This window comes from Gorilla gorilla, chromosome 2 (assembly GCF_029281585.2).
Source record: "Gorilla gorilla gorilla isolate KB3781 chromosome 2, NHGRI_mGorGor1-v2.1_pri, whole genome shotgun sequence".
NCBI classification, from domain to species: Eukaryota; Metazoa; Chordata; class Mammalia; order Primates; family Hominidae; genus Gorilla; species Gorilla gorilla.
This window is the reverse complement of record NC_086017.1, coordinates 22,789,886-22,809,724: the sequence shown is the minus strand read 5'-3', so window position 1 is coordinate 22,809,724 and position 19,839 is coordinate 22,789,886. Positions and strand designations below refer to the sequence as shown.

At 52.8% G+C, this 19,839-nt stretch overlaps 1 protein-coding gene across 8 annotated transcripts in view; it reads left to right on the top strand.

Annotated features, from left to right (window-relative positions):
* The window catches only part of IQSEC1 (IQ motif and Sec7 domain ArfGEF 1), a 386,075-nt gene that overhangs the window by 286,138 nt on the left and 80,098 nt on the right, over positions 1-19,839 (top strand). The window contains exon 1 of one of the 8 annotated variants that reach the window (XM_055381044.2): positions 3,599-3,677. The exons of the other annotated variants lie outside the window; for them this stretch is intronic. The gene's annotated coding sequence lies outside the window, so the exon portion shown is untranslated. Of the gene's footprint in view, positions 1-3,598; positions 3,678-19,839 lie in introns of those variants that run through there. 8 annotated transcript variants of the gene reach the window in all.

Genomic DNA, 19,839 nt, shown 5'->3' with positions numbered 1-19,839 from the left:
TTGAGTTGTTCATGTTTTTTTCTTATTGATTTGGAATAACTGTATATGGAGGAAACCAAGGGAATAATTGTGATTAAGTGCCTGCAGTGTTCAGTACAGTCACATGCTGAACAGGTTTGTAGCCTAGGAGGACTAGGCCATACCATATAGCCTAGGTGTGTAGTAGGCTGTGCCATCTAGGTTGTGTAAGAACACTCTATGAGGTTTCACAATGATGAAATCACCTAAGGACACATTTCTCAGAATGTATCCCCATCATTAAGCACTGCAAACCTGATCGTTTAAATATAAAGACATGTCAAGAAGAAACTTCAATTGGCCCATGAGCTTGTGCCCAGATAACCCCTGTTGACCTTTTAAAAATCAGTTATTACAAAAAAGTATAAAATGAAAAGTAAAAGCGCCTCACATATCCATTCCATGCACCCCTCAGTCCTCCCAAAAGGTATCCATCAATAAGAGTTTTTTTGTTTCGGCATATTTGTGTCCTTTGGGAAAATTAGGAAATTCCCACCCACGTCTACATAGAGCCTTTTAAGTTGTACACAAAAGGATCATGATATACAGTCTTCTGTTCCTTGAATTTTTCAGTAGAAATATGACCTGGAGATCTGTCCATCCTAGGACAAAGTCCCAGCAATGGGTATCTTAATGAAGTTACTCCCTCTCCTACTGCTGGACCCTGAAGATGGCTCTTTTCTTTTGCTGTTTACTGGTACACACAGTGCTGTGTTGTCTGTCCTTGTATTTTTATATTAGCGTGCTGTAGTAGCTTCGCCATACCCTTCCCGATTGGTTGCACCATCTGGCACCTCACTCTACAGCATTTTTGAGAGTGCTCATTTCTTCCCACCTTTAGCAGCAAAAGTATTAGCAAACTTATTCGTTTTTGCCAACTTGGTAGATTAAAAAATGGCAACCATGTTGTGTTTTGATTTGTATTTCTTTAATATACATTTAATTACGAGTGAGATTGAAGATCTTTCCATGAGCTGCTTGTTCATATCCTTTGCTCTTTTTTCTAATGGGTTAGTCATCTTTTTCCTATCGATTTGAAAGACCTGTTTATGTATTAGGGAAATTAACTTTTATTGCATTTTCCTCAATTAAATTCTGTCATATGTGCTGCAGCAGACTTTTTTTTTCAGTTTACCATTTGTCTTTTTTACTTTGTTTATGGTATTTTGATTCCATTTACATAGTTTTAATTTTTATGCAGTTAAATGTTCGACATCTTCCTTCACGGCTCCTGGGAATGAAAATATTTACACAGTGCATTTTGTGCAGGCTTTCCACACATTATCATAGTTAATTCTCACAGCAGCCTTTGAAGCGAGGCAGGGTGGGAATTTTTAGCTTCAGTTCCATTTTAAGGATGAGTTCAAATGAGTCTCAGAAAAGTCGTGGGACTTGCCCAGGTCTAACAGATTCTAAAACCTTTGTCATTCTCACTTCCTCACCTGCCTTCCAACCAGCCAGGTGACCTACTCCTGGCACTGACAACAAAAGTATATGGCTTCTCAGGGACTGCATTTTTAAATATTAAAACTACAAGCATCTTATCTTCCCTTAACTGCTCTTTAAAAAAAAAAAGTGTTTTTAAGAGACAGAGTCTTGCTCTGTCGCCCAGGCTGGAGTGCAGTTGTGCAATGATAGCTCGCAATAACCTTGAACTCCTGGGCTTAAGCAATCCTCTTGCCTCAGCCTCCCGAGTAGCTGGAGCACTACCATGCCTGGTTAATTTATTTTTGAGATAGAGTCTCGCTGTGTTGCCCAGGCTGGCCTCAAACTCTTGGCTTCAAGTGATCCTTCCACCTCAGCCTCCCAAAGCACTGGGATTACAGGCATGAGCCACCACACCTAGCCCTTAAAAATATTTTTTAAACCTCCAATAATATGGAAGGGTAGAATATGCAGTGGGGATGGGACTCACATTTCAGCCCACAAGCCCATCCCCAGGGGATCCACTGTACAGTTGGCTGTGAGCACTGATAAGAAGCCATGGGCTAACTCTTGCCACGAGGCAGGAAGACCCACCAGGAGCTGGGCCGTTCCTTATTCGTCTCTGTCACCAGTGCCTTGGGTATTCTAGGGACAACTTAGATGCTCAATAAATTCTGCAAGAGTGGCGAGTGGGGCAGTCAGGCACACTGCTTAGACTCTACAGCTTCGCAGGTGGGTGTTCAAATCCCAGCTCACCCCTTAGCTGCTGTGTGAATGTGGGCAGATGACTTTACCTCTCTGCCTCGGTGTCCTTGTCTGTAAAATTGGGATACTAGTTTCTGCCTCAAGTAAATGAATAATCCTCCTCCAGTGCTGAACAGTGCCTACATCTCACTTCTGATCCGTCTGTGCCTTTCTGGATCCATTTGCCCATTCTCACCTGACCCAGGTGTCCAGGGTCATGAGATGTCAGAAGTAAAAATCAGGGTCCCTCCTTCTGTCCTTTCCTCCCAGAAGTCCAGAGGGGGAAACGTCTTGCCCAAGGTCACACAGCCCCTCGTGGCAGGACCCACAGAGCCGGGTCTCCTGACTCATGACATCACTCGCTCAGCTTCTCTGGCTGGGCCCTGGCGGCCCCGTCCCTCCGGTCTCCGGTCTCGCCGCCTCCGGGCACCAGGGGGCGCCTCGTCCCAATCGCAGCCCGCCACCTGACGCCCTCGCTCCAGACCCGCGGGGTTCCGGCTGCGGGAGAGAGGCCGCCGCTCCTGGCCCGGCGTTCAGGGCTTCCGGGGCAGGTCTGCTCTGCGACCCACCAGGCAGGGCACTCTCGCGCGTCCTCGCTTTCTCCTTAGGTGCACCCCTGCGGGCGCGCTCCCGCCCATATCCCTTTCAGGCCCAGCCTCTGCTATCTGCGCCACTTCTTCCCCGTCTTTGGGCTCTCTTCCGATTGTGCGCACCCCATTCTCTGTAACAGTCGCCAGGCCACCAGGGCCCGTCCCAGCATCTAAATCGAGGTCGGCTGAGGGATGGGGGCGGCACCGGCAGGCCCAGGTCCCCACCCCGTCCCCAAACAGTCAGGAGGGTGTGTCCTGGAGGGGACGCGGAGGAGCGTGGTGCAGCTGTGCGCCTCTGGGCCAGTGGCTTCCCTGCTGTGGGCCTCAGTGTTCCCATCTGCGAACTGGGGACGGCGGCGGGGGTGGGGCGTTTCGGCCGGGGCTGCAGCTTTCCCTGGGAGGAGCCGGGGGACTTGGCCTGAGGTGCGTTGGCTCGCTGTTTATTGGGGGTCTGGGGTAGTCTGAGGGAAATGCCGGGGGTCGCAGTGCCCCCGGCTCCGCGCCTGGACCCCGCGTACCCCGCTCTCCGGACCCATCCGCTGCAGCGGCTGCACCAACCTGAGCGCCCTCCACTCGTCCAGGCTCGGGTGACGTCGGCGGCCGGGGCGGCACCGTCCTCCCCGCCCCCCAGCACAGCCGCGCACGCACACACACCTTCCGAGGGGGGAAACTGAGGCCAGGCGCGGCGAGGCCACCCGCCAAGGTCACGGCGCACGGGCGGTGGGGCGGGCAGGAGGGCGGCGCGCGGGGAGGCCGCCCCGCCGGTGGCGCTGGTATCGGGCTCCGGCTCCGGCTCCCGAGCGCCCGCCCCCGCCCCCCCGCGCCCGGCCACCGGACGCTCTGGGGCCGCGCCGGCCGCGGGGACGGCGCGCTCTCGGCGGCTGCGGGCGGACCCGCGAGGTAGGAGGCGGGCCGGCGGGGGACGCGCGCGGCGACCGGTGCGGTGCGGGGCCCCGGGCGGGGGTCGCTGGGGCTGCAACCGGGAATGCCCTCAGCGGGGCGGCCTGGGCGGCAGCTCCGCCCCCGGGGCCGCGGTTGCACCGACGCGCACTTGGCTTTCGGGAACCTGGGGCGCGCGGGGATCGCGGCGGGCTTCGCGGAGCGGGTCTCGGAAGGAGGTTGCGAGGCCGCAGTTGCTAAGCCCGCACCGGCCGCAGGGTTGTGGGGTTGGGGATCAGCAGCCGCCAAGCTCACGGGAATGGGGGCCGGGGCGCGCCAGCGCCAGTCTTTCTGAGCTGGGCTCTGCGGTGTCGCTCTCTGGGACTGGAGCGGTGAGGACGCAGAAGCCCCAACCTCCGCGGCTATGCAGACGGCTTATCCCGAAGCCTTGCGAATGCTAAAGGCGCGATATTGGGGGTCGGGGAGGGGCGGGGTGCTCCATCTCTTCAGTGCAGCTGGTTGCCTCCCCGAAGCGGGGGTACGTGAATCCAGACCCCGAGGGTCGCCATGCAAAGCATTCCCCACCCCCCGACTCCGCACTACCCTGCTTCTCTTCCCCACCCCCACCCCGCCTCCACCACCGCTGCTGCCTCCGGGCGGAGAAATCCCGCCACCGCGTCCAGGGTCCCGAGCCTGCGAGCGGGAGGTTGAGGCATCTCAGGAATTCGCTGGGAGCCACACGGACGCGCCTTGGGAGGGAGGGAGAAGCTTTGGCAGGGCTGGAGGGCTGGGTCCAACCTGGCCCTGTCCCTGCCTCCCAACCCCGTGTGACCTTGGGCAGCCCCTCCTGCCATTACCACGTGGGGAAGAGACTGGTTCTCAGTCTTGGGGTGGAGGGAGCTCTCCTGGTAGACCCCCAGGAGAGTTGGCTTAGGGAGCAGTCTTGGGGACCAGAACAGCCTTGGCGACCTGTGGACCCTGACCCATAGGGGGCAGGTGGCAGCAGGGGGATGAGGTGTAATGGGGGCTGTTGTTGGAAACCTGTCCCACCTGCCAGCCTGAGGATGAGACACTCCTGGGCCAGGGTCTTAGAGTGTGGGACCCCCGCCCCCACCGCAATCTCCCGCTACAAAACCACCTGCCCTTGGGCTCTAAGCAGGCAGGGTGGGTTGGCAGAGGTGAGTCAAGCTTCTCCCCACCCCTAATAGTCCTGGGGAACTTCCCCTCCCATGTTTCTGCCAGGCAGTTGTCACTTTAAATTGCCAGGCTCTCAACTGTCACAGCTGATCTGTTCCTGGAGCAAAGGGAGCAGAAAGGTGACAGTGGGTGTCCCCTCCCCCTAGCCTTGTCCAGGAGATGAGGCTCACAAGGACAGCAGTTGGCTCTGCCTGGTCAGCTTTGTGAGTGTTGCTCTGAGCATGCCCAGTGATCTGTGGTGGTGAGGGACCTGTCCTGGACTGGGAGCAGGGGTCTGGTTGTGCACTTTGATGAGCCACTGTTTCATTTTGTGGTCAGGCTCCACCAGGCAGTGGACACATTGGCCTGTGCAGCCCCCTCTGAACAATTCTGAATTAAGGTGACACAGGAATAGCTTTCTCGTCACCCTCCCTTGCCCCCAGTATGATGCCCAGCTCCTCATTACAGTTGGCAAGATGGCCAGGCTGCTGAAGCCATGTGCAATTAGAGCCCAGAAACCAGATTTAAGGGGAAAGAAGAGAAATTGCCTTAGCAGTGCCATCTCCTCCCACCCCCCACCCCCCACAGGAAAAGATAAACTGAGAGGTGACTTGGGGTGGCCACAATGCCCACAGCCCAGCCATTAAGCCTCAGTGCCGGAGGGAGCATCCCGGAGCCACCCCACTGTGTTAGAGATGGAGAACTGAGGCCAGAGAGAGGCAGGGACATGTCCAAGGTCACACAGCGTATTCAGAGCCGAGGGGCCCTGTCCCCAGCTCTCCAGCAACCCAGTCATCCTGAGAGAGCTGCTTCCTGGGGAATGCTCAGAGGACTCGGTGTCCCCTCAGAGGTCTCTGCAGTGGAGGGACAAGGGAGGGGGCCTGTGCTCACCTCTGCAGGGGACTGTCTCCTGCACGGTTTGCAAACATTAGGTAATCTTGGGTCTCATGACTGGAGTTGCCACTCTCTTTCAAGGCTGCTTAAAGGGCCCATGGCTGCCCGCCCTTCCAGCCGCTGCTCTGACCAACCTGCCCTGCCCTGCCTGTCCCATGCCTGCTGTCCGCACACCACCACCCTTGGTTTTAGTCATGCTCCCTTCCCCCATTGTCCAGAGGGGAGTGCTGAGGCCACACCAGAAGAACTGGGACCATTTGTGTCCTCAGCTTTCCTGCACACAGTTTCAGCCATTGGTATAAGGGGTGGACCTAAGCACCTAAGTGTCCCCAAGCCAAGAATACAGCCATCCTTTGTTCTTGTAGGAAGCTGCCCATCACTGGGCTGTGCAAGCTGGAGCTGCCTTTGTGCTGGTCAGGGAGTCTGAATCTGGTCTCTGGTAGGAGAGTTGACCAGAGCCCTCATCACTCTCCCTCCCCCTCATAATTAGGCAGGTGGGGAGTGGGGGGCTGCTCATTCCTATCAGGAGGTGTTTCTCACGTGCAAGAGGCTGGCAAAAGCCCATTCTGTTGGTGAGGTCCGTGTAGACTGGGGTCCCACGCACTGCCGCAGCTCAGATCAGCATTCGTTACCACCATGCAGTGAGATGCAAACCTGCTTGTGGGAGCAGCATTTTCTGGAGCCCCCTGCCTTTCCACTGGGCCCCCGCCTCGCCCTGCTTTGGCTCCTGCGGGAATGAACACCCCCACCCCTGCCACCTGGCAAACTCTGTTCATCCTTCATCACCCTCATCCATGATACCTCTTTGGCAAATCCTGCCCTGAGTCCCTGAATCTTCCCCGCGGGGATACCATTATCACTGAACAGAAGGGCGATGCAAAGCAGGGCGCAGGTAGGGACTGACTTTAGACCCCTGGTAATATACCAGTCTTCCAGACTCCCTCTCACCCCCTGCCTCGGGGCTATTCAGTGGGGCCATCATAGCAAGCGTCAGTTTGGAAAAGCAGGAAGCAGGCTGCTAAATTCTCAGTGATTTAGAGAACTGTGACTCAGAGAACTGTGTATGTGGCTTTCTAATCCAGCAGGATTGCAGTGCAAACCCAGCGAGCATTTTTTTCTAAGCATCTACTCCATGCCAGACCTGATCACAGGGGCTTTCACATGTATTTCCCATTTCATCTGCAAAACCACAAACCTATCATTCCCTTGTATGATGGTTCTCGAAGCATAATATTAAAACAGTGTCAATCCCACAGGCCAGCTGGAATGATGTAGGATGCTGCACCATTGATTGTCCTTTCAGCGTTGCTCGGTTGCCCCAGAGCCCCAGCAGTTTACCAGTCTGTGTACCCAGACACCCTCAGGGTGGCATTCCTTTGGGAAGGGCTTCAGACTCAAGTGCGCAGAGTCCAGACTGACCCAAATAAATCCCTGCGTGCCGTGTGTGACAGCATAGAAAGCCAGCTGTGGGAGCTAATGACCTCTGTACACACAGCTTGGGCCTTACCTGCTGTCTTTTTAGAAGGTAACCCTGGCCTGCGTCATTCCTTATCCGGTTGTGCTTACACAATTTCTTCTTCCAGACTGTGAACTCCCTGAGGGTAGAGTGGGGCCTGAGGCATTACTTCATCCCTAGTGCCAGGGGAGGATATAAGTTCTTGTTGTGCCTGACTGAGACTGAGCTGAATCCAAACAAGGAACAGGCTGCCTTAGAAGGCAGTGAGTTGCCCTCATCGAAGGTGTGTGGAGTGAGGCCAGGTGGAGGATTCACAAATTTCAGTTAGCTGAGATGCCCTGCAGGACCATTTTAGCTCCAAGACTCCCAGAGCCAATGATTTATTTTTTATTTTTTCAATGATCCAAGGACTTGGTGGAAAGCGATCAGGATAGTAACACAGGTTTGTAACAATGCTAAAAGTGCCAACGTGTTTTAATAAAGCCAAGTGCCGAGGGGTATTATGGGAACATTTCATTATTTAGCTCAGCCAGATGCTGAACTAGGACCAGGTTTGGGGCTTATCCAAGTGGACTGAGGGTTTGGTATAAAAGGAACCAGGAAGAAAATTGAGCATCTTATGGCTAATCCTTGAGCAGCAGCTGGGGTCTCTGTCTGTCACTCTAACTTAGGAGGCCTTTAGGTCAGAGAGCCGGACTCTTTGTTGCTCTGGACAAGTCCCTTCCCCTCCCTGAACCAAAGCTTCCCCATCTTTATCATGGGGGACCTAATCCCTACCCAGGCTTCCTTACTGGGGGCTGCGAGTTTGGAAGAGACCGGAAAAACACTTTAGAAGTCAGAACCAGCACTCAGGAGGGTTGAGGGCGGGTGAGGACAAGAGGGACTGAATCCCACAGATCGTGGTAAGCTCAGGTGTTTGGAGTGGCCCAGGGCCAGCCAGCCTTTTGGGGGCTTCAGAGTCATGGATGGGGTTCAGCCTTTCTGTGCTTCCAGTTCAGTGATCCTAGGGGTGCTTGAAGGCAGCTGGGCTGGGTTCGAATTCCAGCTGTCAACTTCCTAGCTTTGTGCATGACCTTGGACAAGTCACTAGGCCTCCCTGTTTTCTCCTCGTTAAAATGGGGTGATGATGGTACCCACCTCCTAAGACAGTTATGAAGATAATTCTGTGAAAGTGTGTCAGTATCATACAGTTGTTTTTCTGTTTTCTCCTTTGGGATATCACAGAAGCCACCAGGGATTTCTAGGATCTGAAAGTGCAAATAGAAGCATCAGCTCCATTCATTTACTCATTCAGCAAATATTTATGGAGCACCTACTATGTGCCAGATTTTCAATTTGGTGCTGGGGTTACCACTGGAGCAAAAGAGACCAAAAGCCATGCCCTCCGGGAGCTTTTATTCTAGTGGCAAGAGACCCACAATACATAAGCAAACAAAATAATTTTGGAGTGCTAAATGCTAAAATCAACCCATCTGCTCCAGTTGGTGTTAAATGTGATTTGCAATGGAAGAACTCTTCCAAAGATACCAGAGAGGAGAGCCTTGGTTTGGGCTTTGCCTAACCTAGATTCTAGTCTTGGCCCTGCTGGCTTCTAACTTGCTTTGCATCATTGGGCAAGTTCCTTCCTGTCTCTGATCCTCAGTTCTTGTCTGTGACATAAGAGAGCAAGATGAGCCCTTCTAGCTCGGATGCTGCTGCCTGGTGGCTCTGCAGTCACAGCTTGGGGTCCATGCCTTTCCCCACCCTTATCACATGTACCTTTCTGTTTTAAATGTGGTCACCTGTCATAGAGAAAGGTGCAAGGACAAACATGCACAGCTTAAAGAAAAATAAGAACATGCGTGTGACCACTGCTTGGGTCAAGAGACTGAGCATTGCCCAAAAGCCCCCGTGTGCCCCTCCCCAGCCTACTCCTCAGAGATTGTCGTCATCCTGACTTTGTGCTAATAACGTCCCTCTTGCCCTTCCTGTAGTACCACCTATGGAACAGCTTTTTACAATATAATTTTGCTTTTATTATTTTTGAGCTGAATATAAACAGGCTGTGGATATTTGTTCAGGTCTGGCTCCTTTTGCTCAAAGTTGCATCTGCGAGATTCACCTATGCAACAAGTTGCTGTTCATTCTTTTATTTTTATTGTATTTATTTTTATTTTTATTTTATTTTTTTGAGATAGAGCCTCGCTCTGTCGCCCAGGCTGGAGTGCAGTGGCGCAATCTCAGCTCACAGCAACCTGCACTTCCCGGGTTCAAGCAATTCTCCTGCCGCAGTCTCCCCAGTAGCTGGGATTACAGGCTCCTACCACCACGCCTGGCTAATTTTTTGTATTTTTAGTAGAGATGGGGTTTTGCCATGTTGGCCAAGCTAGTCTCAAACTCCTGACCTCAAGTGATCCACCTGCCTCGGCCTCCCAAAGTGCTGGGATTACAGGCGTGAGCCACCGCACCCAGCTGTCCTTTTAAATAAATAGTATTTCATTGTATCGACAGGCCACAGCTTATGTATGCAGTCTACTGTGATGGACCACATGGGTTGTTTTCAGTTTGGGGCTGTTGCTCTTGAACCTGTGTCCCAGCACACATGGCATGAGCTGTCTCTGGGGCACATACTGGCTGTAAAGCAAGCATACAGCCTTGCCCCAACCCCACACTGGGCATTGTCGGTCTTTGTCGTTTTCACTCACCTGGTGGGTGGGTAATGGTTTCTTGCTGTGGTTTGAATTTGCATCTCCCCGATGAGGTTGGGGATCTTTTGTTTGTCCGTTGGCTGTTTGGATTTCATCATTGGTGGAGTGCCTGTTCACGCCTTTCACCCATCTTGGGCTGTCTTTTTATTTCTTTATGACTTGGAGGCTTCTTTGGGTGCTACAGATTCTAATCCTTCGTCAGTTATCCACGTTGTAGACCTCTTCTCCCTCCCTCCTGCCTGCCTTTTTCACTCTTTACAGGGTGTTGGGATAAACTTCTCAATTTCAGAGTTCTTAATTCAAGTAGTCAACTTTCTCACTTTATTAACATTTTTCGTGTTTTGAGAAACTCATTCCTACCCTGTAGTCATGAAGATTCTCGTTATTCACCTTTCACATTAGGTCTTTAATCCACCTGGAATAGATTTTCATCTATAGTCTCTCTCTCTCTGACACACGCACATGTGTGCACATGCACGGCCCGGTGTGCACACATATACCCATTCCCAGGTGGCCCAGCACCATTTGGTAAGAACCGTGTTCTTTTCCCTACCTGCACTGCCCCCAGCACGTACCATACCTCTCGCTACAAGGCAGGCAGTGGCCCAACTGCAGGCTGTGGGCTGGGAGGTGGTAGGGACAGGGCGAGGGCAAGGCGAACAGCCCTCCCTGCCCCCAGCAGGACCAGCTGCTGCTCCTGCCAAACAGGTCTGTGGGGCTGCAGTGTCACGTGTCTGGCTGGCGCTGACTCGGGAGCTGGCGGATTAAGCAGGGGCTCAGGGTTTATGACCCGCACTGGCTGCAGCACCAGCTGGGGGACGGCTGAGGGAGCTCATCTGTGTGGGCAGCAGAGGAGGCCTGAGAAGCCAGCCAGGCTGCGGCTGTTTGTGGCAGGAGGCCCCCACCCACAGCACTGGACCAAGGTAAGGGAAGGGTGGGATGGGCCAGCCCCACTATTAGTATCTCTAGCTGGAAAATAAAATGTCCCCTCCCAAGCTCCTTCTATCTTGGTCTGTTGGGGCAGCTGAGATCTGGGAGATGCCACAGCCCACAGCAAGCCCCTGCCGGGTCTCGGTCCCCTGTGGGGAGCACACATGAGCTCACATATGCCCACAGGCACCCTGCCAGCCCAGTTCTCATCCCAGCTCCTCGTCCTCTTCAGTGCCTAGTATGTGCCTCTGGGTGGGAGGGTCACTGCCAGCCGTTAGCCTGCCCTCTAGACCCTGGTGCCTTTACCCAGGCAGTGCCCCATGCCTGGCCTGGCAGGACGCAGCCAGTAGAGGACCGACCTCCCACTCTCGGGTTCACCAGGCAGGGGAGAGGGGAAGGGAATGAGTGCGTGCTGAGCACCTCTGTGTGTCAGATACCTCATCTTGGGCCATCGTTACTCCTGCCTTCCAAGGTAGGAAAGATTCACCTGTTTCATAGATGAGGAAACTGAGGCTCACAGAGGGGCTGAGGATGGCCACCTGCATCTCAGTAGTCTGCCTATGTGACCCCAAGGAAGCTGCAGGCTCTGCTTCTGGCCCCCGGGGAACTCTCAGTTGTCTGACAAGGCACATTGCCTGTGGCGCAGGGTTGCTGTTACCTGGGGCTCCAGGGAACTCTAGGCCTCTGGGGAAAAAGGACAAAGAGCAGGAGCCGGAGCCTCAGGTCCCAGCCCAGCTCCCAGCCCAGCCTGTGACGTAGCCTTCCCTGTAGCATGCCGTCAGCCTTGGCCAGTAGGTATGACGGGCGCAGGGGTCCAGCCTGCGGTGACCTTGCTCCATTTCCTCGTTTGTAGCATGGAAGATGTCAGTAATAGCATCTCCCTCCTCAGGTCACTCAGGCAGAAATGAGATGGTAAAGAAGGGCTTTCAAAACATGGCCCAACAGGCAAGGCCCATGGGCACTCAGTCAACCCTAGCTTTCATTTTTACAGAGAAGGTCAATATCTGGGGTCCCTTCATCTTATGAAATTCTGAGCTCCTGTCTCTTTCTTTTCTGCCTGGGCCATTTATGTATGGGTTTAGATCCATGAATTTAATATTTGCTTAGGAAATACAGGCCCATGATGAAAATGTTAAACATTATAAAAGAATATGCTGTGAAGACTATGTATGTGCCCCCCTAGAAACATGGAAAGTATTTTTCAGGTATCTGGTCAGAAACATATAAACGTTTATCACCCTCCATCCCAGACATACTTGGGCAGTTTGGTCCTCCCCTATCCAGTGACCCCCCCGCCACCCGTCCTTTAAATCCGCCCACTCTGGGCTGGGGAACCCAGGCTGCTGCCTCCCTCCAGAAGTCACACATATTTGTGGGTGCTGGCACCAGATTTTCCTTGTCAGCAGGACTTAAGGAAGGCTGCAGCCTGGCACAGGGCAAACGGTTGGCGGGGGGGGGGGGATTGTTAAGCAGTAAAGAACGGTGTCTCTGTGCCCAGTGAAGGCCCAAGTTGGAGACCAGCTCTCCCACCCCCAGGCTCCAGCAGATCTGAGTCTAGAGCAAGGGCGGGGCCTGGGGACCTGACTCGGGCCCAGCCTGACTGCCAGCTGGCCATTGGGTGACCTTGAGCCAGCCCTGGCCTTGTCTGGGCTCCTGACTCAGTGTGGGAGCCCAGCGTGTGTGGCAGCCTCAGTGAGAGGGCTGAGGGTGTGCCCCCTTCAAGACCCAAGCAAGCCATACCTCACCCAGCCCACTTGGGCTAAAGCCTGTGATGTAGGGATGCGGTCTTGATTGCCTTAAAAATTTACTTAAAAATGTAATTGCTTTAAAAGTGTTAATAGTGCACTGGGAGGAAGCTGAAGGCAGTGCTAAGTCTGGCTAACATGTTTTCTCTTGATCTTGTGACTTCTGGACCTGTAAGCGACTTATCTTTGTCCATGTAAATCTCCTAGGGGGCTGAGGGGTGGGGCTTTATCTTTCCCCAGGAAGGCAGCAGGTGGTTCCATGTGGCTACAGGTCGTGCATGCATGGCCCTTAGGCCTCCCAGCCCCCTGAAAGGAGGAGCAGCATTCACTGTTGGTCTTGGGAGGGTGGCAGGTACCCAGAGTCACTGTCACCCTGTGGGGCAGAACTCCAGGCACTCCCCAATGTACAGATATTCAGGTTGTGCACTGCACGAGGGCAGTTGGCAGAGGAACAACTGCACTCTAAATGGCATTCTTGTTAGCTCAGCCCCGGGCCTGTGGGGCTGTATCCACCAGCAGAGGGCGCCTTTTACAAATTTACACAGGGGCCCTGCATGTGGATGGTGAAACTAGACTTGAGTATGCTCGCTAGCAAAGGCATGGGGTCTCCTCCCTATCTCCCCGTGGCCCTCCTGTGCTCAGTTGTCTGGAATCTCCCTCCAGGGACTCTGCTGGTAACCCCGGGGGAAAGGAAACTCCAAACACCTTCCCCGATCCATGGGAGCGGCTTGAGTTAGACCCAGCCTGGTGAATTTCAGAGAGAACTGGACCACGGACCTGACCTTGGGGGCTGGAGGATGGCCTGACTTAGAGAAGGCCTGGGTCCCTACCTCAGTTCCAGCTGTTTCTGGCACTCTATACCTTGGGTCAGGACAGCTCTGTGCAGACCATCTGTTTACCATGTTACTATCCCCCAGAACCCACGTATGAAAGGCCCTTACCTCTCTGCCTGCCCCCTTGAAGGTAGGTGCTTTATTTTTAAAGGCATGTGGATTTGGGGACAGGGACACACATGAGCTGGGCATATTCATGTCATCCACAAATATTTATCCAGCAGCTAGTTGTGCCAGGCACCGTGCTGGGGCTGGGCATAAGTGGGGTATGTCGGACAACCTTATTCTTATTCTCACGGAGCTGTCCAGAGGGGAGAGGGAAAGGGAAATTGTCCCCTGAACAGCATCGCCCAGGTGCTGGGAGGAATTGCCCAGCGTGGCCTGTGAGGTCAGCCCAGGCGTCCCTGAAGGAGCTGAGCCAAGAAGGTGGAATCGGGGCTGAGTGGGCTCCAGGGGCTGGCTCAGCACCCCCTCTGGGCACCCTGCTCAAGGCTGGGGCATCACTTCATCCTGGCCACTCTGTCTCGGGGCTGGGAAGGCCAGGCTGCAGTTCTCCAGCAGGGTGACCGGTGGTGGGTGGGCTGGACCTGCCGAGACCAACCCAGTGAGAGGTGGGGCTGGGGATTGCTTTGGTCAGGCCAGGAGTGAGCCATGCTTCCTCCTGCTCCTCACCCGCCCCCAAGCCAGCACCCAGACTGCAGTTGTCACCACGCCACCTTTCATCCCCTCTGAGGACTGCTCTACCGGCTGTGCCCTGAGCTGTCTTTTTAATTTGATCTAAATTTGCCACCATGCCCAACCTGGGGAAGGTTGGGTGAAACCCCCATTTGCAGAGGATGGGGCTTAGGTGCTGGAGCTGGAGCACCCAGTTCAGATCTGGATTATGCAGCTGGGGCCAGCGGAATGCTGGCCATAAAGTCCCTGTCTTATAGGAGGGGCAGGTGCAAGTGAGTTACAGTGGGGAAGGCCCTCAGGAGCCCCCAGTGAGCAATAGCACTCCTCACCCTCCATCCCACGCACAAGCACCCAGAGAGGGCAGACAGCTGTACCTTGCTGAAGGTTGATTACCACGGCCAGGGCCTCCCTCTGCAGCCTCAGGACAGGGTTACCTGGGCCAGCACCTTGCCACTGTCTCTTGCAAGCTGGGAACGTTTGGACTAGTGATTTCTCAAAGAGCCTCGGTTTCCTCCAGTGCCTGGTGCATGGCAGGCACACAGCAGATGGGGGCTGATGCTGTTTTGTTTCCTGAAGTGACCAACAACAGCCCCACCACAGGCAGACAGCTCTTTCCTGTCGGTACTAGGGGCTGCAAGCTGTGGTGCTGAGCAGGGTCATGCAGCCTCAGCCACCAGGACTAGAAAGGGGACCCCCCAGTCAGTTCTGCCTATAGGACCCAGAGCATGTTCGTCTCTCTCTTTCTAGAACAGGGCTTAGACTTAAACACCCACGGGGGCCAGGCAAATGGCATGGGTGCTGGCGTTGGTTGTGGCTAAGAACATTTTTTTCTTTAACGGCAATGTTTCTCAAAGTGTGGTCCAGGGAGTTCAAACCATTTAAATAACAACAAGCAGCTGTTGTTTGCCTTATCACCATCATTCTTGCACGAGTGTGCTGTAGAATATTCTAGAGGCCACCTGACATGTTGGTGGATAGACTGAGGCTTTTGCTATAAAGATGTCTCAAGGTTGATGATGTCTTAATTTTAATTTTTTAATATGGTAAATGATGATAGATATCACATCCATAAACAATTTTGGGATCCTCAGTTGAGAGTGTACAGGGAGCCTGACACCAAAAAGCTTGAGAACCACTGGCCTATACTTTTTTTGAGCGTGTTTGATAAAATGCTAAAGGACAACTGATGGTGGGTTCCAATATGGGGGGCAAAAGAGAATGGGGGGGATTTTGGCAGAACAGTGCTTAACCTGCTAACAGGGCACCACGGTGACTCAGCACCAGTCCCAGGTGGGCAGGCAGGAACTCATGTGGGCCCCATGTGGCAGTGCATCCAGCTTTCACAGGAAGCCCCAAATCCAGCTCAGGTCACACAGAAACCATCTGGGGATCTCCAGTTGCAGCCTGTGACCTGGGGTCTTAGTGTCCCCATCTATGGAACAGGCAGCAGTGGCCCCCTGTGGGATGCCAGGAGGCAAGTGCTCAGGGTGCAGATGGGGAAGAGGATGCGGGCTGGTCTCACCCGGCTCCTGACCCCATGGCGGACTCGAGGCTCACCAAGCTGCTGCAGAGGGGACAGGCAGCAGGAGGCAGGTCCTCGACAGCTAGCTCTTCCGGGTGTCCTTTGTCACCCTGGCATTAGCATGTATATATGAGAGAGAGATTTCACAGCTAATTCTACAATCATACTTCACAATTCTTTATGATAAAGAATAATTTTAATGGTAATTTTTTATCTAGCTTTGTCTATGTTTCTAACATGTTTATTTACATGGTTTACAATTCAAAAGATACAAAAGGGTATATGATGAAAAGTTCCCCCTGTTGTTTCTACTTGGGGAGTGAAAGGGAACGGGGGAATTCTGACGAAATAACACTAGTCCCCCAGCAGCTGGTTCTCCCGCCGAGAGATGTCTCGTGTTATTAGTTTCTTGTGTCCGATTCCAGAGTTTCACATATACATAAGCAAATGCCTAGAAACAAATGTTATCCCCCCATTTTTAAACACAAATGTGGCAATACCATACACACAATCTGACACCTTGTATAGCTAACTTTATCAATGACTTAGCCCTACAAGGTAGATATTATTATCCTCATCTATAGGGAAGGAATTTGAAGTTCAGAGTTTCTGTGATTTGCCCAAAGCAACACAGCTAGGAAGTGGCAGAGCCAGGACTCAAACCCAGGTCTGGCTGGCTCCCGCTCCCCCTAAGCACGACCCCGCCAAGCCTCACCCCTCTGCTGCCCTTGGAGTGGCTGCTGTGGGGCCTCGTTCATCCATCAGATGAGGCGAGCTTCCATCCTGCATTGATCTCTCAGGACACTTGGGTTGCAGTTGACAGAAACTCACCTGAACACTGCTTAGAGGAAGGGAGAATTGATTGGCTCCTCTCACCAAAGTGCAGAGGGAAGGAGTATAATGGAGCGGGGTCCCTCATGAGGTCAAGAGGCAGGATCGGCTAAGACAGCCATGGTTGTCACGCTGCTCACAGTGCCCCTCCCAGGAAGGAGCATCCACGCAGCCCTACTTGGGTCCCTGCAGGCAGGGCTGGACAGTGAGAGGCTCACCAGGTCCAAATGCCTGGAGGACCAGACGAGGCCCAAAACAGGAGAGAACAGAAGGGCTCTTAGGAAGAGGAAAGGGCCTCGAGGAAGTGAGGAACACAGGCAAGGTCCCATCCCAGCCCCTCCCTCCTGATCTCCCCTCCCCGTGCATGGCAGGGCATTGAATGTGGAATTATCCTTAACCAGGGTAGTAATTACTGAAGATGTAGCTGGCATGTTGAACAAATTGTTGTGTGTTTGTAGTTACAAATCATGTTCCTAACACTCCAGGGGGTTCCAAACCTTGATATCTTTGCTATTAACACATAAATTACAGTTATTTATGGAAATTGCTAGAGAAACAATTGTCTGTGGATTGTGTTGCATGAGGGATGCTCATCGTGGATCAACTCCAGGAGCCTGAAGTGGTCCATCTGGGTCTCAAGGCTGAAGACTTTTAGTTCGTGGGGTCAGGTTCTTGTACCAGCCAAAGGCTGACTTGGCTCAGGGGCTCCTAGACTTTGTCACCAGTGCATGGGCAAACAGGTTGGATTCCCAGCTCTGCCACCACCGGCTGAGTGGCCTGGAGGTGAGTCATTTAACCCCTCTGTGCCTCTGTTTCCTATGGACTAAGAGGGCCCACTTGAAGGGGTGGTGGGAGCATTACAGGAGATAACAGAGGTGCAGCCCCTTACACCTGCCCTGTGCAGAAGGTGCTCCTGGGCCCAAGCGCCTCTCCTTCTCTCTGCACAGCTCAGGAGGCACACACTGGGGCAGCAGCCAAGTCTTGTTCCCAGGAAGAGTGGAACAGGACGTGGAGGCCTCCAGCTGCATGCCCCTGGCACCAGACTGCCTTCCCCCACCTCAGGTAGTCGGGAAATCATTTCTCGCTTGAGTATGCTGTTTCTTGTTGCACAAAATGGATTCTTAGATCCTTGTTACCCACCAAGCAGGGTTTCAAGAAGTATGAGATCCAGGCCGTGAAACGATTCTGGGTGAGGCACAGGCTCAGCTCTTGGTGACACGGAGCATACCACCTGGAACATGAGAGAGAGTTCTCCTTCCAGTGCTCTTTCCGCCCTTCTGATGACATCAGACAGGAGGGTCGGCATGCTGACAGGCCTTTAATGTCTCTTTATCACCCACGAAGGCTTAATGCAATGTATTGATTATATAGGGAGTAATACAGTCGCATGGTTCAACAGTTAAACATACAGAAGGTACACAGCGAGCTATGCGTCACGCCCTTCCACGCCCCATTCCCCTCCCCAGAGACAGCCGCTGTCCAGGGACATCTTAGAGTGTGCGTGTGCGCGTGCATGCGTGCATGTGTCCGCCTTTTTTGTAACCCAAATCCAGCATTCTTCAGCTTACCTTTTTCGTGTAGCACTATGTCTTGTATCTTAGTCCCTATCAGGATATAAAAAGCATGCTTCTGTTTTATTGGCAGCGTCCTGTCATGTGGATTCTCTGTGCTTGCTAATCTCTGTTCTGAACAAAACACAGCAGGCCTCAGGGATGGGGCTGATAACAGGATCAAAGCAGGAGTTTATAACAGCATTTTGTTTTTGTTGATTTATTTTCATGGGAAAATTCAATTTATGCTTAGTGAGGCTGGCTTTTCACTTGTGGAGCAGTTATAAAGTTTTCTTGATAGAATGAAGAGTGTTAAGTAATTGGAATGTATACAGGTGCTATGTGGTTGTTGGGAAAACTAAACCCAGGTCACTCCCACTCCTGCTTACACCCTCACAGGATGAAGCTCCTGCTCGGTCCACTGGCCTCATGCCTCACAGCGCACCTGTCCCCACACTTCATGCCCCATGTAGATGCAGAACTACAGGAATATTTTCCAAGTTAACCAAGCCTTTGCCCTTGCCACTTCATGTACCTGCAATGCCTTTATCCTGCTGGGCCACCCGGTGAATTCCCATTCATGCCACAAATCCCAAGACAGGCATCACCTCCTACAGGAAGCCTTCCCTGAATGACTACTCCACCAGCTAGCAATCATTCCTGCCTGTCTACCAGGTTGCTCCTATTACTGCATGTAGTGGCTTTAGTGGCTTACTGTCGTGCAAAGATTCTTATTTATTTATTTATTTATTTTGAGACTGAGCCTCGCTCTATTGCCCAGGTTGGAGTGCACTGGTGCAATCTCTGCTTACTGCAACCTCCACCTCCAGGGTTCAAGTGATTCTCCTGCCTCAGCCTCCCGAGTAGCTGGGAGTACAGGTGCCCGCCCCACGCCCGGCTAATTTTTGTAGTTTTTTTAATTTTAGTAGAGACGGGGTTTCACCGTATTGGCCAGGCTGGTCTCGAACTCCTGACCATGTGATCCGCCCGCCTCAGTCTCCCAAAGTGCTGGGATTAGAGGCGTGAGCCACCGCGCCCGGCCTGTGCAAAGATTCTTAAACTGCTGCAGGTATTACAATCATCTGGGGGGTGGGAATTTGCATTTCAAATGATTCCCAGCTGAGGCTGCTGCTGCTGCTGTTTCTAGGACCCCACTTTGAGGACAACTGTTGGAGTGCAAGGAACACAGGCTGAGTGTCAGCCTACTGGGCTCTATTCCCAGCTTCATCACATATGGGCTGTGTGTCTTAGTGCAAATTACTTACCTTCTCTAGGCTTCAAGGCCTCTGTGATAAATCAGAAAACAATCTGCACCTTGTAGAATTTCTGTCAGGATTATGTGAACTCATGCAGAAATGTAGTTGATGCCAATTGTGAATTACTTTCACTCCCCTTACCCAACCGAGTTTCCTGAGGGCAGGGCCCACATCTGCAGCCTCTGAGATGCCTAGTGCCTAACACGTAGTAGGTGGAAAGGTATGCTGGGAAGTTGTTGAGCACATTCAGGAATGCACACATTCTCAATGACAGATTTATTCAAACAGTGAATCACACGTCACACATGTCCTGCCTCCATTAATTCTCAATCAGTGGAGTTGGGTCAGGTCTTCCTTCCACTGGGACAAAAGAAGGTGTTGTTTAAATCAGTAACATAAAGACGACTGCAAAAGGGGATGTTTAACTCACTTAGGAGACGCTGTTGATTTAGGAGCACTTAATGGCATCCATTTACAAAACAGGTGAACCCAGCACTTATTATAAATGAACGTATCTATTCATTACAGCAGAGGCCCTGCATTCCCTTGGTAGCTGTTCTTTGGTGTGAACTCACTACATAAAAGGCAGCAGGCTGTCTCCCCAACAGCTACCAGGAATGCAGCCCCG